The 10,772-nt window shown below is 53.0% G+C and overlaps 1 long non-coding RNA gene across 2 annotated transcripts; it reads left to right on the forward strand.

Moving 5' to 3' along the window:
• The first annotated feature begins 1,140 nt into the window (after positions 1-1,140).
• LOC135406482 (uncharacterized) lies at positions 1,141-5,662 on the forward strand. 2 transcript variants are annotated; one of them, XR_010426283.1, is made up of 4 exons: positions 1,141-1,414; positions 1,670-3,496; positions 4,027-4,200; positions 4,456-5,656. It is a non-coding gene; the product is annotated as an uncharacterized LOC135406482 (long non-coding RNA). The 2 variants fall into 2 exon arrangements; XR_010426284.1 differs by lacking the exon at positions 4,027-4,200 and having other exon boundaries at positions 4,456-5,662.
• The last annotated feature ends 5,110 nt before the right edge of the window (positions 5,663-10,772 follow it).

Raw genomic sequence — 10,772 nt, forward strand, 5'->3', positions numbered from 1 at the left:
AACTGGGAAAACACTGGGGAATTCCTCAGTTTGTCTGTTTGCCAAACTCACCCAAACCTGTGCTAGGAAGAGAGGGACTGGAAAAGTTGAGGCAGAAATGAAATGGAAAACTGGGGCTATTGACACTGTAATTGCTGAAACTAAATGTGTCCAAGTAGCAGCTCTTGTTGTGCAGGGAATAACTCCTGTCAGCAGCCAGGTCCCGACTGAAGTGGTAGCTGCAGTTGTTCCTGTTGTGTGGGCCAGTGGAATTGCAGGAGAGTGGAAGAGGGCAGAACCTGTAGGTATTACCCCTACTGTGGGATCTCTCCTGGTAAGGCAAACCCAGTATTCTTTAAAATCAGAATGCCAGACTGGATTGGTTGCAGGAACAGCTGAATTTGCTCCTCCTGGTTTGCTTGTAGAAGGTGAATGCCAGAACCTGCCAAGAAACCAATGGCCAAGGGGATTGATTAGTGCAGGACCTGAGAGAACCCCCTGAAATGACAACCTGGAGTAGTTTCCAGGATTAGATTGCAAAGATGGCATTTGCTGCATGTCCTTGAGCAAGGAAAGCCAAGAAACCTTTGCTTTTGCAGGAGAAAATCTGGAAAGCGGGCAGGAAGAAGAGAAGCCCCCTGACTCCTCCCTGAGCCCCAGACAGCCCCTGAACTGCCTTGCTGGGAATGGTGGGACGGGCTGGACTCTGGATTGCTCGCTCTGGATGTGTGGTAAGACTGTTATGGCAACTTCTCAAATAGCCTGTAAGCATTTGCTGCCTTGGCTAGATGGTGCAAGGGCAGCCTTTAAGCAGCTGAAGCATTCCCTGAGGAGAGCTCTGGGTCTGCCAGATGTCTCAGAACTGTTGGAAGCATCTTTGCTGGGGAGGGCAAAGAAAGGACAAGGGGTGCAGTGACCCCCCTGAGAAGGGACTTTGAGTTAATGGCATCCCTGATGGTGAACTTTGTGGGCTGTTCCCCCTGTAGGGCAGGTGACAGTCCCAGCTACAGGGATGGGAAAAATGGTTAAAAGGGAGCCCCAAAAGCTGGAAATCCTCCTGGAGGCTCTTGGCAAACAGAGTTTCCTGTGAGTTCCCACTGACAGAAGGACAGTGACAGCTTTTGAGTGCTGGTAGATCCTTTTAATAGGTAGACTTGAGTGTGTCCTTGTTGCCCCAGTAGGCCTTGTCCACCTCCCCATCTTCCAGGGGCTATACATATTAAAGTTTCAAATGCTCTTCCTAATCCTTTGTTGGCTTGAGGCTCTCCCCTCAGGAACTGCAGGAACTCCTGGTGCCGCCTGGGCCGATGGATTGGACGCCCCAGCCCCTCCGTTCCTGCCCAGCCCCTGGGGCCGTGTCCAGTGGTGGCACTGCCAGCCCTGCAGGGGAAGTGGGAAGGGCCTTTGCAGGTCTTGTGGGTCACATTTACAGCAGGTAAAGTTGCAGGACAAGGCCCTTGAGTTAAGAAAGCTCCTTTGGATTGGTGAGCAGGACAAAGTGGATCCTTCAGAGTTCCCATCCGTGTTTGTGTCTCAGCCTGTGTTAGGATTCAGGGCTGTCAGGTGTTGTCACTGAGGAGTCAAACTGTGCTTTAAATAATGAGACCCTGGCCTGATGGCCCAGTGTCAAGAAAAAAGGGGGAATGATATCTGAGTGTTGAGATGTAACAAGGGCTAATCCTTTTTGCAGTGGGATGGAGCCTGGAAACTGCCCAGAGCTGAGCCCAGGGATTGAAAGGGACCAACCAAGGGAGGTGAAGAAAGAAGGAAGAAGGGAAGTGAGGCAGCAGCCAAGCAGCACCAAGTTGCTGTGTAAGCAGGTGAGTTGTGTTGAGGTTCCTCAGGCAGGCACTGAGGACTTTGAGGGCTCCAGACAGAGAAGACCTGGGAAGGCCCTCGGTGAAGCCCCTCAGAGACCTTCTAAGGGTAGGTGTGTGTGGTGATAAGTGTTGGGATTGTCCTGAATGTGGAACAGGAATGCAGGGAAGCAAAATGAACCCTCCTGTAATGCTGCCATATCAGCTGCAGTGGAGACACCTGTGTGTGCCCTTTGGGATCTGATTGCCAGGACCCCCGTGGGGCTGGGATCATGGCAGGGTGTTGTAAGCAAGGAATGCCTGGCTTGGAAAACTCACCAGCTGAGTCTCAGAGGCTTCTTTGAAGAGCTGATTTCAGGCAGCAGAATTGGCCCCCAGGAGGGACTCTGTGCCTGCTCTCCCGTGGCTCCAAGGGATCTCTGGCCCTTCACGCCGGCACCGAGATTTTCTCGGGAAGGGCCTCAGATCCCCAGACCGGTCTGGGACGCAGGCAAGATCCCCCTGCATTTTGGGACCAAATTGGGCCCCTGGAGGGACAGTGCTGTTGGTGCCCCCCGGGTTGGGGCACCCCGAGGACTCCAGCGCGCACCGAAAGGATTATTCGGGGAGATCCTCGGGGTGCCCGGCCCTGGGGAGCTCAAAGCAAGGTCCCTGCAATGGATTCAGGCATTGCTGAGAGTATCCCAGGGGTCCCTGTCCCTGCTAGACATGGAGCTCTCTAATGGGCTGGAATTGGGTGATAAAAGTGGTGCTCCAAGTGCCAAAGAAGTGTGGGACTGGGATTAAGAAATGAGCAGTGATGGTGCAATTGGCTGTTTTCTCTTGAATGTGACTGTGAGAGCTGCAGGAGTGCCAGGTGTGTGTTCCAGTCCCCAGCATTTGGTTTGCACCTGTCCTGGTCAGACACAGGTCCAACTTGCTCAGTCCTTAACACAAGAGAGGGAGAATTAAGGACTGGCACTGTTCAGGTGATTGGTGTGACAGGGGTCAAACTGGGAAAACACTGGGGAATTCCTCAGTTTGTCTGTTTGCCAAACTCACCCAAACCTGTGCTAGGAAGAGAGGGACTGGAAAAGTTGAGGCAGAAATGAAATGGAAAACTGGGGCTATTGACACTGTAATTGCTGAAACTAAATGTGTCCAAGCAGCAGCTCTTGTTGTGCAGGGAATAACTCCTGTCAGCAGCAAGGTCCCGACTGAAGTGGTAGCTGCAGTTGTTCCTGTTGTGTGGGCCAGTGGAATTGCAGGAGAGTGGAAGAGGGCAGAACCTGTAGGTATTACCCCTACTGTGGGATCTCTCCTGGTAAGGCAAACCCAGTATTCTTTAAAATCAGAATGCCAGACTGGATTGGTTGCAGGAACAGCTGAATTTGCTCCTCCTGGTTTGCTTGTAGAAGGTGAATGCCAGAACCTGCCAAGAAACCAATGGCCAAGGGGATTGATTAGTGCAGGACCTGAGAGAACCCCCTGAAATGACAACCTGGAGTAGTTTCCAGGATTAGATTGCAAAGATGGCATTTGCTGCATGTCCTTGAGCAAGGAAAGCCAAGAAACCTTTGCTTTTGCAGGAGAAAATCTGGAAAGCGGGCAGGAAGAAGAGAAGCCCCCTGACTCCTCCCTGAGCCCCAGACAGCCCCTGAACTGCCTTGCTGGGAATGGTGGGACGGGCTGGACTCTGGATTGCTCGCTCTGGATGTGTGGTAAGACTGTTATGGCAACTTCTCAAATAGCCTGTAAGCATTTGCTGCCTTGGCTAGATGGTGCAAGGGCAGCCTTTAAGCAGCTGAAGCATTCCCTGAGGAGAGCTCTGGGTCTGCCAGATGTCTCAGAACTGTTGGAAGCATCTTTGCTGGGGAGGGCAAAGAAAGGACAAGGGGTGCAGTGACCCCCCTGAGAAGGGACTTTGAGTTAATGGCATCCCTGATGGTGAACTTTGTGGGCTGTTCCCCCTGTAGGGCAGGTGACAGTCCCAGCTACAGGGATGGGAAAAATGGTTAAAAGGGAGCCCCAAAAGCTGGAAATCCTCCTGGAGGCTCTTGGCAAACAGAGTTTCCTGTGAGTTCCCACTGACAGAAGGACAGTGACAGCTTTTGAGTGCTGGTAGATCCTTTTAATAGGTAGCCTTGAGTGTGTCCTTGTTGCCCCAGTAGGCCTTGTCCACCTCCCCATCTTCCAGGGGCTATACATATTAAAGTTTCAAATGCTCTTCCTAATCCTTTGTTGGCTTGAGGCTCTCCCCTCAGGAACTGCAGGAACTCCTGGTGCCGCCTGGGCCGATGGATTGGACGCCCCAGCCCCTCCGTTCCTGCCCAGCCCCTGGGGCCGTGTCCAGTGGTGGCACTGCCAGCCCTGCAGGGGAAGTGGGAAGGGCCTTTGCAGGTCTTGTGGGTCACATTTACAGCAGGTAAAGTTGCAGGACAAGGCCCTTGAGTTAAGAAAGCTCCTTTGGATTGGTGAGCAGGACAAAGTGGATCCTTCAGAGTTCCCATCCGTGTTTGTGTCTCAGCCTGTGTTAGGATTCAGGGCTGTCAGGTGTTGTCACTGAGGAGTCAAACTGTGCTTTAAATAATGAGACCCTGGCCTGATGGCCCAGTGTCAAGAAAAAAGGGGGAATGATATCTGAGTGTTGAGATGTAACAAGGGCTAATCCTTTTTGCAGTGGGATGGAGCCTGGAAACTGCCCAGAGCTGAGCCCAGGGATTGAAAGGGACCAACCAAGGGAGGTGAAGAAAGAAGGAAGAAGGGAAGTGAGGCAGCAGCCAAGCAGCACCAAGTTGCTGTGTAAGCAGGTGAGTTGTGTTGAGGTTCCTCAGGCAGGCACTGAGGACTTTGAGGGCTCCAGACAGAGAAGACCTGGGAAGGCCCTCGGTGAAGCCCCTCAGAGACCTTCTAAGGGTAGGTGTGTGTGGTGATAAGTGTTGGGATTGTCCTGAATGTGGAACAGGAATGCAGGGAAGCAAAATGAACCCTCCTGTAATGCTGCCATATCAGCTGCAGTGGAGACACCTGTGTGTGCCCTTTGGGATCTGATTGCCAGGACCCCCGTGGGGCTGGGATCATGGCAGGGTGTTGTAAGCAAGGAATGCCTGGCTTGGAAAACTCACCAGCTGAGTCTCAGAGGCTTCTTTGAAGAGCTGATTTCAGGCAGCAGAATTGGCCCCCAGGAGGGACTCTGTGCCTGCTCTCCCATGGCTCCAAGGGATCTCTGGCCCTTCACGCCGGCACCGAGATTTTCTCGGGAAGGGCCTCAGATCCCCAGACCGGTCTGGGACGCAGGCAAGATCCCCCTGCATTTTGGGACCAAATTGGGCCCCTGGAGGGACAGTGCTGTTGGTGCCCCCCGGGTTGGGGCACCCCGAGGACTCCAGCGCGCACCGAAAGGATTATTCGGGGAGATCCTCGGGGTGCCCGGCCCTGGGGAGCTCAAAGCAAGGTCCCTGCCATGGATTCAGGCATTGCTGAGAGTATCCCAGGGGTCCCTGTCCCTGCTAGACATGGAGCTCTCTAATGGGCTGGAATTGGGTGATAAAAGTGGTGCTCCAAGTGCCAAAGAAGTGTGGGACTGGGATTAAGAAATGAGCAGTGATGGTGCAATTGGCTGTTTTCTCTTGAATGTGACTGTGAGAGCTGCAGGAGTGCCAGGTGTGTGTTCCAGTCCCCAGCATTTGGTTTGCACCTGTCCTGGTCAGACACAGGTCCAACTTGCTCAGTCCTTAACACAAGAGAGGGAGAATTAAGGACTGGCACTGTTCAGGTGATTGGTGTGACAGGGGTCAAACTGGGAAAACACTGGGGAATTCCTCAGTTTGTCTGTTTGCCAAACTCACCCAAACCTGTGCTAGGAAGAGAGGGACTGGAAAAGTTGAGGCAGAAATGAAATGGAAAACTGGGGCTATTGACACTGTAATTGCTGAAACTAAATGTGTCCAAGTAGCAGCTCTTGTTGTGCAGGGAATAACTCCTGTCAGCAGCAAGGTCCCGACTGAAGTGGTAGCTGCAGTTGTTCCTGTGGTGTGGGCCAGTGGAATTGCAGGAGAGTGGAAGAGGGCAGAACCTGTAGGTATTACCCCTACTGTGGGATCTCTCCTGGTAAGGCAAACCCAGTATTCTTTAAAATCAGAATGCCAGACTGGATTGTTGCAGGAACAGCTGAATTTGCTCCTCCTGGTTTGCTTGTAGAAGGTGAATGCCAGAACCTGCCAAGAAACCAATGGCCAAGGGGATTGATTAGTGCAGGACCTGAGAGAACCCCCTGAAATGACAACCTGGAGTAGTTTCCAGGATTAGATTGCAAAGATGGCATTTGCTGCATGTCCTTGAGCAAGGAAAGCCAAGAAACCTTTGCTTTTGCAGGAGAAAATCTGGAAAGCGGGCAGGAAGAAGAGAAGCCCCCTGACTCCTCCCTGAGCCCCAGACAGCCCCTGAACTGCCTTGCTGGGAATGGTGGGACGGGCTGGACTCTGGATTGCTCGCTCTGGATGTGTGGTAAGACTGTTATGGCAACTTCTCAAATAGCCTGTAAGCATTTGCTGCCTTGGCTAGATGGTGCAAGGGCAGCCTTTAAGCAGCTGAAGCATTCCCTGAGGAGAGCTCTGGGTCTGCCAGATGTCTCAGAACTGCTGGAAGCATCTTTGCTGGGGAGGGCAAAGAAAGGACAAGGGGTGCAGTGACCCCCCTGAGAAGGGACTTTGAGTTAATGGCATCCCTGATGGTGAACTTTGTGGGCTGTTCCCCCTGTAGGGCAGGTGACAGTCCCAGCTACAGGGATGGGAAAAATGGTTAAAAGGGAGCCCCAAAAGCTGGAAATCCTCCTGGAGGCTCTTGGCAAACAGAGTTTCCTGTGAGTTCCCACTGACAGAAGGACAGTGACAGCTTTTGAGTGCTGGTAGATCCTTTTAATAGGTAGCCTTGAGTGTGTCCTTGTTGCCCCAGTAGGCCTTGTCCACCTCCCCATCTTCCAGGGGCTATACATATTAAAGTTTCAAATGCTCTTCCTAATCCTTTGTTGGCTTGAGGCTCTCCCCTCAGGAACTGCAGGAACTCCTGGTGCCGCCTGGGCCGATGGATTGGACGCCCCAGCCCCTCCGTTCCTGCCCAGCCCCTGGGGCCGTGTCCAGTGGTGGCACTGCCAGCCCTGCAGGGGAAGTGGGAAGGGCCTTTGCAGGTCTGGTGGGTCACATTTACAGCAGGTAAAGTTGCAGGACAAGGCCCTTGAGTTAAGAAAGCTCCTTTGGATTGGTGAGCAGGACAAAGTGGATCCTTCAGAGTTCCCATCCGTGTTTGTGTCTCAGCCTGTGTTAGGATTTAGGGCTGTCAGGTGTTGTCACTGAGGAGTCAAACTGTGCTTTAAATAATGAGACCCTGGCCTGATGGCCCAGTGTCAAGAAAAAAGGGGGAATGATATCTGAGTGTTGAGATGTAACAAGGGCTAATCCTTTTTGCAGTGGGATGGAGCCTGGAAACTGCCCAGAGCTGAGCCCAGGGATTGAAAGGGACCAACCAAGGGAGGTGAAGAAAGAAGGAAGAAGGGAAGTGAGGCAGCAGCCAAGCAGCACCAAGTTGCTGTGTAAGCAGGTGAGTTGTGTTGAGGTTCCTCAGGCAGGCACTGAGGACTTTGAGGGCTCCAGACAGAGAAGACCTGGGAAGGCCCTCGGTGAAGCCCCTCAGAGACCTTCTAAGGGTAGGTGTGTGTGGTGATAAGTGTTGGGATTGTCCTGAATGTGGAACAGGAATGCAGGGAAGCAAAATGAACCCTCCTGTAATGCTGCCATATCAGCTGCAGTGGAGACACCTGTGTGTGCCCTTTGGGATCTGATTGCCAGGACCCCCGTGGGGCTGGGATCATGGCAGGGTGTTGTAAGCAAGGAATGCCTGGCTTGGAAAACTCACCAGCTGAGTCTCAGAGGCTTCTTTGAAGAGCTGATTTCAGGCAGCAGAATTGGCCCCCAGGAGGGACTCTGTGCCTGCTCTCCCATGGCTCCAAGGGATCTCTGGCCCTTCACGCCGGCACCGAGATTTTCTCGGGAAGGGCCTCAGATCCCCAGACCGGTCTGGGACGCAGGCAAGATCCCCCTGCATTTTGGGACCAAATTGGGCCCCTGGAGGGACAGTGCTGTTGGTGCCCCCCGGGTTGGGGCACCCCGAGGACTCCAGCGCGCACCGAAAGGATTATTCGGGGAGATCCTCGGGGTGCCCGGCCCTGGGGAGCTCAAAGCAAGGTCCCTGCAATGGATTCAGGCATTGCTGAGAGTATCCCAGGGGTCCCTGTCCCTGCTAGACATGGAGCTCTCTAATGGGCTGGAATTGGGTGATAAAAGTGGTGCTCCAAGTGCCAAAGAAGTGTGGGACTGGGATTAAGAAATGAGCAGTGATGGTGCAATTGGCTGTTTTCTCTTGAATGTGACTGTGAGAGCTGCAGGAGTGCCAGGTGTGTGTTCCAGTCCCCAGCATTTGGTTTGCACCTGTCCTGGTCAGACACAGGTCCAACTTGCTCAGTCCTTAACACAAGAGAGGGAGAATTAAGGACTGGCACTGTTCAGGTGATTGGTGTGACAGGGGTCAAACTGGGAAAACACTGGGGAATTCCTCAGTTTGTCTGTTTGCCAAACTCATCCAAACCTGTGCTAGGAAGAGAGGGACTGGAAAAGTTGAGGCAGAAATGAAATGGAAAACTGGGGCTATTGACACTGTAATTGCTGAAACTAAATGTGTCCAAGTAGCAGCTCTTGTTGTGCAGGGAATAACTCCTGTCAGCAGCAAGGTCCCGACTGAAGTGGTAGCTGCAGTTGTTCCTGTGGTGTGGGCCAGTGGAATTGCAGGAGAGTGGAAGAGGGCAGAACCTGTAGGTATTACCCCTACTGTGGGATCTCTCCTGGTAAGGCAAACCCAGTATTCTTTAAAATCAGAATGCCAGACTGGATTGGTTGCAGGAACAGCTGAATTTGCTCCTCCTGGTTTGCTTGTAGAAGGTGAATGCCAGAACCTGCCAAGAAACCAATGGCCAAGGGGATTGATTAGTGCAGGACCTGAGAGAACCCCCTGAAATGACAACCTGGAGTAGTTTCCAGGATTAGATTGCAAAGATGGCATTTGCTGCATGTCCTTGAGCAAGGAAAGCCAAGAAACCTTTGCTTTTGCAGGAGAAAATCTGGAAAGCGGGCAGGAAGAAGAGAAGCCCCCTGACTCCTCCCTGAGCCCCAGACAGCCCCTGAACTGCCTTGCTGGGAATGGTGGGACGGGCTGGACTCTGGATTGCTCGCTCTGGATGTGTGGTAAGACTGTTATGGCAACTTCTCAAATAGCCTGTAAGCATTTGCTGCCTTGGCTAGATGGTGCAAGGGCAGCCTTTAAGCAGCTGAAGCATTCCCTGAGGAGAGCTCTGGGTCTGCCAGATGTCTCAGAACTGTTGGAAGCATCTTTGCTGGGGAGGGCAAAGAAAGGACAAGGGGTGCAGTGACCCCCCTGAGAAGGGACTTTGAGTTAATGGCATCCCTGATGGTGAACTTTGTGGGCTGTTCCCCCTGTAGGGCAGGTGACAGTCCCAGCTACAGGGATGGGAAAAATGGTTAAAAGGGAGCCCCAAAAGCTGGAAATCCTCCTGGAGGCTCTTGGCAAACAGAGTTTCCTGTGAGTTCCCACTGACAGAAGGACAGTGACAGCTTTTGAGTGCTGGTAGATCCTTTTAATAGGTAGCCTTGAGTGTGTCCTTGTTGCCCCAGTAGGCCTTGTCCACCTCCCCATCTTCCAGGGGCTATACATATTAAAGTTTCAAATGCTCTTCCTAATCCTTTGTTGGCTTGAGGCTCTCCCCTCAGGAACTGCAGGAACTCCTGGTGCCGCCTGGGCCGATGGATTGGACGCCCCAGCCCCTCCGTTCCTGCCCAGCCCCTGGGGCCGTGTCCAGTGGTGGCACTGCCAGCCCTGCAGGGGAAGTGGGAAGGGCCTTTGCAGGTCTTGTGGGTCACATTTACAGCAGGTAAAGTTGCAGGACAAGGCCCTTGAGTTAAGAAAGCTCCTTTGGATTGGTGAGCAGGACAAAGTGGATCCTTCAGAGTTCCCATCCGTGTTTGTGTCTCAGCCTGTGTTAGGATTCAGGGCTGTCAGGTGTTGTCACTGAGGAGTCAAACTGTGCTTTAAATAATGAGACCCTGGCCTGATGGCCCAGTGTCAAGAAAAAAGGGGGAATGATATCTGAGTGTTGAGATGTAACAAGGGCTAATCCTTTTTGCAGTGGGATGGAGCCTGGAAACTGCCCAGAGCTGAGCCCAGGGATTGAAAGGGACCAACCAAGGGAGGTGAAGAAAGAAGGAAGAAGGGAAGTGAGGCAGCAGCCAAGCAGCACCAAGTTGCTGTGTAAGCAGGTGAGTTGTGTTGAGGTTCCTCAGGCAGGCACTGAGGACTTTGAGGGCTCCAGACAGAGAAGACCTGGGAAGGCCCTCGGTGAAGCCCCTCAGAGACCTTCTAAGGGTAGGTGTGTGTGGTGATAAGTGTTGGGATTGTCCTGAATGTGGAACAGGAATGCAGGGAAGCAAAATGAACCCTCCTGTAATGCTGCCATATCAGCTGCAGTGGAGACACCTGTGTGTGCCCTTTGGGATCTGATTGCCAGGACCCCCGTGGGGCTGGGATCATGGCAGGGTGTTGTAAGCAAGGAATGCCTGGCTTGGAAAACTCACCAGCTGAGTCTCAGAGGCTTCTTTGAAGAGCTGATTTCAGGCAGCAGAATTGGCCCCCAGGAGGGACTCTGTGCCTGCTCTCCCGTGGCTCCAAGGGATCTCTGGCCCTTCACGCCGGCACCGAGATTTTCTCGGGAAGGGCCTCAGATCCCCAGACCGGTCTGGGACACAGGCAAGATCCCCCTGCCTTTAGAAATGAGGCCTTCTTGTGGCTTCCTCCCCGTACCCGTTGGTGGGTTCCAAAGAAGGCCTCTGGAAATGCCTTTTGGGCTGTCCATTGAAGCCTTGGGACCAAATTGGG

The sequence above is a fragment of the Pseudopipra pipra genome, chromosome W (genome assembly GCF_036250125.1).
Source record: "Pseudopipra pipra isolate bDixPip1 chromosome W, bDixPip1.hap1, whole genome shotgun sequence".
NCBI lineage: Eukaryota > Metazoa > Chordata > Aves > Passeriformes > Pipridae > Pseudopipra > Pseudopipra pipra.